General features: G+C 31.6%; 1 long non-coding RNA gene across 1 annotated transcript; it reads right to left on the reverse strand.

Moving 5' to 3' along the window:
- Positions 1-4,468: 4,468 nt before the first annotated feature.
- Positions 4,469-6,129, reverse strand: LOC137834492 (uncharacterized). Its single transcript, XR_011084899.1, has 2 exons — positions 5,952-6,129; positions 4,469-5,191 (listed from the first exon to the last, which is right to left on the reverse strand). It is a non-coding gene; the product is annotated as an uncharacterized lncRNA (long non-coding RNA).
- Positions 6,130-7,581: the final 1,452 nt, after the last annotated feature.

Below are 7,581 nucleotides of genomic sequence, written 5' to 3' on the forward strand. Positions count from 1 at the left end.
ACAACGTAACGCGATTAATAGTGGTCATGATGAAGCAAAGATCAGGTGTTTGTGCGTTAATTGTTTGAATGGAAGGATACTGGATGTTAATATAATGAGGGAGCACCTACTATGTGATGGGTTTCTTCAATCTTATACAACTTGGACATGGCATGGTGAATTATTAAATTTACCACGTGTTTCCGTAACTAAAGAATACGTGGGGTCCACCATGGATGAAGCAGTAGACGATGATGTAGATGATGATCGATTGGAGGACATGATTCGTGATGTAGGAGCTAAGTCTTTTGCAAAAGCGCATGGATATGGAAGTATGTCAAGCGATGCAGAGACTCCATTGTATTCTGGATCAACTAACTTCACACGGTTGTCGGCGGTGTTAAGATTGATGAATTTGAAGGCAATAAATGGATGGACTGATAAAAGCTTCACGGAATTGCTTCAGTTGTTGAAGGATATGCTTCCAGAGGGAAATACTCTACCTAATCGTAATTATGAGGCCAAAAAGATTTTTTGTCCAATGGGTATGGAGTATAAAAAGATACATGCATGTCCTAATGATTGTATATTATACCGAAAAGATTTTGAATTGTTGAAAAGTTGTCCGAGGTGTGGGTTATATCGCTATAAGTTGAAGATATAGAAAAGCATGGACCCCCAATGAAGGTTATGTGGTATCTTCCCATCATTCCAAGGATGAAGCGTTTGTTTGCAAACCCAAACGATGCTAAGAATCTTAGATGGCATGTAGATGAGAGGAAATGTGATGGCATGTACCGACATCCAACTGATTCTATTCAGTGGAAGAAATTTGAGGATGAGTTTCCAGAGTTTGGTAAAGAATCAAGAAATATCTGACTTGGTTTAGCTACAGACGGAATGAATCCGTTTGGTAATATGAGTACAAATCACAGTTCATGGCCTGTTTTACTAGTTATTTACAACTTACCTCCTGGATTGTGCATGAAGCGAAAATACATGATGTTGTCTATGATGATATCCGGTCCAAAACAGCCAGGGAATGATATTGATGTATATCTAAGTCCTCTAATTGAAGATTTGAAGTTAATGTGGGACCAGGGTGTTGAAATATTTGACGGATTTGTTAATGAAACTTTCAAGCTTCATGCCATGTTATTTTGCACCATCAATGACTTTCTGACATATGGTAACTTTATCAGGTTATAGTGTTAAGGGTCATAAAGCATGTCCAATATGCGAAGAAGAAACTGCTTCTCAACAATTGAAACATGGAAGGAAAACAGTATATCTTCGGCATCGAAGGTTTCTTAGAAGTCATCATCCTTACCGGAGGTTGAAAAAAGCCTTTAATGGACACCAAGAGGCTAGTGGTCCACCAACTCCATTAACTGGTGTTGAGGTTTACAAAAAGGTAAATAACATAGACCACACCTTCGGTAAGTTAAAGAAAAGTCATTTGTGACAAACATTTGGAAGAAGAAATCAATCTTTTTTTATCTTTCGTATTGGTCAAGGTTAGAAGTTAGACATTGTATAGATGTAATGCATGTTGAGAAGAATGTGTGTGATAGCTTAATTGGTACACTTCTTAACATGAACGGGAAGACGAAGGATGGTCTAAATGCTCGTTTAGATTTGATTGAGATAAACATACGCGGCGAGTTGGCACCCATAGAAATGGGTAAGCGTACATATTTGCCCTCAGTCTGTTACACAATGTCAAAAGATGAAAAAATTAGTTTTTGTCAATGTCTAAAGGGTGTGAAAGTGCCACAAGGACATTCCTTAAATGTGAAGAGCCTAGTGTCAATGCAAGATTTGAAGTTAATTGGGTTGAAGTCTCATGATTGTCACATCTTGATGCAACAGTTGTTGCCGGTAGCTATCCGTGGGATCTTACCAAAAAATGTTAGACATACCATAACCCGTTTGTGCTCATTCTTCTCTTCCATCTGTTGTAAAGTCATTGATCCAACAAAACTAGATGAACTTCAAAATGAAATTGTTGTTATCTTGTGTGAATTGGATATGTTTTTTCCTCCATCTTTTTTTGACATCATGGTTCATCTAGTGGTGCATTTGGTAAGAGAGGTTAGATTGTGTGAACCAGTGTACTTGTAATGTACATTTTGATTCTCTGAATTTATCTCTATATTTATGTATTTGTTTGGCTGGGTACATTTTGATCAATATGCAGGTTAATTTATATGGTTTAGTGACAATGATAGTAAAAAAAACACTATTTACAAGTGCGGTTATTTACCAAAGCCGCATTTGTAAATCAAAAACATGATTTACGAATGCGGGTATTACCAAAACCGCATTTGTAAATACTAAACCCTTGAAACCCTCACCTCATTCAGAAGAATATACAAATGCGACTATTTGAAATAACCGCACTTTTATATAGCCGCATTTGTAAATGTAAAATAACCGCATTAAAAAATATTTAAAAGTATAAATTACATTAATCTAATAAAAGATATTAAATGATAAATATTATGGTATATTTAGAAAATGATAGTAAATAATTAAAGTTTAACACTACAAGAAAAATTGGAATTACATACAGTCAAAATTCGTATGTAATGTAAAACGTTTATTTTTTAATTTATCTCTATCTATATTTTTTATTAAACCTAGAGACATTCTGCACAGGATAGTACAAGCAAACTGCAGCAACCAGGATTCGAACCCAAGTCTTTCCAGTGAAAAGGAGAAGCATTGACCACTAGACCAGACAAGTTCTTGGATCATATTATCGTTTTTATTATACTTATTCATATTAATATAATTTATACATATTAATATAATTTATACATATTAATATAATTTATACATATTAATATAATTTATACATATTAATATAATTTATACATATTAATATAATTTATACATATTAATATAATTTATACATATTAATATAATTTATACATATTAATATAATTTATACATATTAATATAATTTATACATATTAATATAATTTATACATATTAATATAATTTATACATATTAATATAATTTATACATATTAATATAATTTATACATATTAATATAATTTATACATATTAATATAATTTATACATATTAATATTCATATTCATATTATTAATATTAATTTTGATATAAATATACATTTAGATATTTATTGTGTGTGTATAGTAGTTTTATTTGACTTGAGTAATATTACTTTTATCCGGATATAGATAGATAGAGAGAAAAAGGAAGTAATTATATAATATTAATATAACTTTAATACTATAAATACATATATATATTGATTAATATATTTTTTATTTAATCATTAATTTTTTAAAACTCATGGTTAAATTTAAATTTACTTTCATATTATATATATATATATATATATTAATATAAAATTATTTGATATCTTATTTTCAAATATAGGTTATTATAGGTAGTTGTGAAGTTTTTGTTAGATGGCTATATAGGTGCTTGTATCTTACACTTCTTTTCTGATTTGAGATTCTTGTATAAGGATTGAAATATCCTTAAAATGTTTCCTTTAATTTTTTTTATTCTTTTTCGATAAAAAAAATCTTATTTTCAAATATTTACTTACATAGATTAAAATTGATATAATGTATAATTTTTAAAATATTTTAAATTATAAATTATTTAATCACTTTGTCATTATGATTTATATTATATATATATATATTAATAGAAAGGGTTATTTAGTAACAACTTTTTACATAGATTTATGGAATAATTAATATAGTTTAAACTATAATGATATGCTAACTAGTAATCTGTATTAGAGATTTAATTAATAGTTAATGTAAAAGTCATCATTCTATGTTAAAAGATAATATTGTTTGTTGACAATATTTTTTACTATAACACACAAGTAAAACCAACTACCTATAATGAACTTAATTAAGTCAATATGATCGTAAAATAATAATTAATATGATAGTTGATTTTAATGTAATAGGTAATATGATGACTATGAGTATGACATATATTAAATGTGATTCATACTAATAGATAATATAATAAATTATGTTTAGATTCAAGTAGATTATAAATAAATTAAATGTGATTCATATGTTAATATTGTTAGTATCATTAATATTGTTAGTATTGTTAATATTGTTAGTATTGTTAATATTGTTAGTATTGTTAATATTATTAATATTGTTAGTATTATTAATAATAATAAGTATAATAAAAATCATAATAAAATTAAAGAATTTGCTTGGTGTAGTGGTTAAATTTTCTTTAGATGCTGAAGAGTTGCTGAAGGAATCTGGCTTCAAATCCCTTAATTTTATTTTATGGTGCCAATATTTACATACGGATTTTGATCTGTACGTAATTCGCGTTTTTTTTTTGTAGTGTAATAATTATTTGATTTTATATTTTAATGACTTGTTTATATTTATTTGCTATAATAATTTTATTTATTACTTAACTCTTAGGTGACAACATAACATCAACGACTACTACAAACACACAAGTTGCAAAAAACAGCGGCAAATGAAGTTGATTTATAGCGATACAGATGGAGAACTAGAAAGAATGAAGATTCAGTTACCCTTTCGTCTTCCTCCGAAACAAACTCACCAAACCCTAATCATTCTCTCATCGTATTCGCGCCAACTTAACAGAAAATGGCGCACTTCAGTTTCAATGTCCTCCACAATTTCGAACCCACCACGTATTCACGCATGTGTCCTTATACACAATATATAGAAATCGCATGCTGCATGTTTCTGATGATCCAGGTTTAATGTTTCAATCCAATATTCAAGTACGCATGCAAGAACACATAATAGCATTTTTAAACTACAATACCTTTATTGGAGAAATGTAACTAATGTTTTCTCGACTTTCAAAAGTATAAACATCTTGAAATAAATTAAAACTCCTGAAGTGACCAAGTGAGTAGTTGCATCAAGAAGATGAATAATAAAAGCTTTCAACGTTGACTGCATATTAGTTCCAAAGCTAATGTCATGTGTCTTTTTTATGAGAAAAGATATTCTGCTTTTTGAAGAAATTTAAATAAGATGAGGTTTATTGACATTTTTCTGTTGGCTCAAAAAGGATACATGATGTGTGCAGTTATATGGACCAGTGCATAAGACTCCTTGCTTAGGGGATGGTAGATGTAGACACACCTTGCTTTGCATCCACAAGCAGAGAGGCTGTTTCCAGGATTTGAACCATGATCCTCTAGGCTACAAGGCAATAATCTCACCCTCTAGTAATTGAAAATAACTGCTAGATGTTTCTTTTGCAGTATATTAACATATGACAAATGAATTTATATGCAACATTTTAAATTTTTTTCCTTATGATTTTAAGAAACAATTATACTAAACAACAGAAGTGTGCATTTAAGCCCTTTGATACTGCAAAAAAATTGAGCATAAATAAATGATCTTATGAACTGGTTTTTAACAATAAGTAGCAGAGATTCAACTTATGATCATCCCTAAACTGATATTTATTGTATCAGGAGGAGGAAGATGAGAGATCAGATAAATGGAGCGACTTTCTTGAACATGTAGCTGAATCATCTCAACCACGAACATAAAGAAACATTGAAGGCTGAACCTAAAAGTGACGAGGTTAAAGAAGAGAGAAGGATGTTTTGTGAGTTAGAAGAAGAGACTAATGTTATCAGTGTTAGTGAAGGCGGTGATTCAAGTGACAGGACTTTTATTTCCGACAGTGCAACAGGAAATATCTTTGGAAAGGAATTGCATCATTCTGAAGAAAGAAAGACTCGTAAGGTTGTTCAACACTGGGCTGAAATTAGGCCATCTCTTATTGCCATTGAAGAAATATTTAGTTCTCGTGTCAAGAGAAAGAAAATGAAAGGTGCAGAAATAAATAGAAATAACAATCATCTTCCATCTATAGATGAATCTAAACCTGTAGATGATGGTATCAATGGCTCAAAGTAAGAAAATTCTTTAGTAGATCAAGACTTACCTGAACTTCTCTCCCAATGGAAAGAACTGGAGTCCCTTGTTCAAGGAGGAGTCCCAAAGGATCTTAGAGGAGAGGTCAAATTTTTCTAATTCACCGAAGTTCCTACTTTTGTTGGGGAAAAGTACTGCAACCTTCCCTACACTGCAATATTGTTGTTACAATTTGTAGGTGTGAAGACACGACGGGTGGAGAGCTATTATGACGATCTGTTAGCTCGTAATGAAAGTGAGGAGCAAGATGTCTCATCTGCTGCATTTGGGAAATGGAAAAAGCAGATTGAGAAGGTGATTAGCTGCATGCGCCTTGTACTTTATTTTGATTTGTGCGTGCTCCATCTTTTGCTTTATGTACTCGTATCGGAGATCGGCATCAGAAATTGATATCGGATATCGGTGGTCTGGTCATGATGATGGGCCACGTAAGCTGGTCCAGGAATAGTATGAGATAAAACCTAGATATTAGAAAGACCTAAATCACGGGAGGGTCCATGCATGTGCTGTGTATAGTGCATTCGGGTCTAGCACAAGCAAACATTCCCTGGAGGCGCCAATGCCCAAGAGCGCTAGGGTTACTAGGAAAGGCTGCATGCATGGCACGTGAATAATTAGGGCATCTACAAAACATATGGCCCCCGCAGCGCTGGTGCATGACTTGATACCCTGATGACCATACTGTTAAGATTATGCACTCTAGAAGAGGAAAGTCCTGTGCGGCGACTGCGCTAAGATTGTGCGACACGCAACACGATGTGTTCCTAGTAACCCTAATTCCACTTAAGAAAAGGTCATCGTGAAACATGGAAGTTAACCTAGATACAACCTATAAAAAGGGTGGTAGTCACTCTTTATCACACTGAAGGGAAAACAGAAACCACTCGAAATAGGAGGAGCCACCACCAACCTTTGAAGTCAACGGCGGCGGCTGAGTTAACACTTTATATTGAATGTTGGCTCTCTCGTTAGACTAAACCATACTTTTCATTCTCAGGACTTACACATAACTTTCCCAGGTCACCCTGCTTTGGATGAAAATGGCAGAAATTCCCTGAGGCGTTTACTGCTGAAGTTGGGTACTGTCAGGTAATTGGAGTTCAAAAGAACCTTTCTTTATGCTTTTTAAAAAGATCATTAAGTCAGTAATTACTTGATATTGATTGATTTGCATCATCAGGATAATTAGTTATAGGAAATAATTTCTTAAGATATCATTTGGTGATCCTAGGGTTAAGCAATCGAACAAATAAAATCCAAAACAGAGACGATGCTTGAAAATAAACATCGTTATGGTTTGCTTACTAGCATTGCTGTTAGTAATATGCTAAACCCTGCTAGTTAATTCTTATGATCACTTTTATAACCTTTAATATCTTAATGCATTTCAATATATATAGTGCTAAATGCATCCCCGTATATCAGTTTAATTCTCATATAGATTTAAAGAGAAAAAAAGTAATATCTATTATAGATATCTAAAAGTCTAATATAGGATGAAAAAAAAAAATTTAATTAATCTTCATATATATAGATGAATTTGTATCTTATATTTATTAAACGATAAATATGCTGTTCACCAAATTCAGATTTATTTGCAATAAATTTAATAAATATGTGATACAAATTCATTTTCATAT

Source organism: Phaseolus vulgaris, chromosome 5, assembly GCF_000499845.2.
Source record: "Phaseolus vulgaris cultivar G19833 chromosome 5, P. vulgaris v2.0, whole genome shotgun sequence".
Taxonomy (NCBI): Eukaryota; Viridiplantae; Streptophyta; class Magnoliopsida; order Fabales; family Fabaceae; genus Phaseolus; species Phaseolus vulgaris.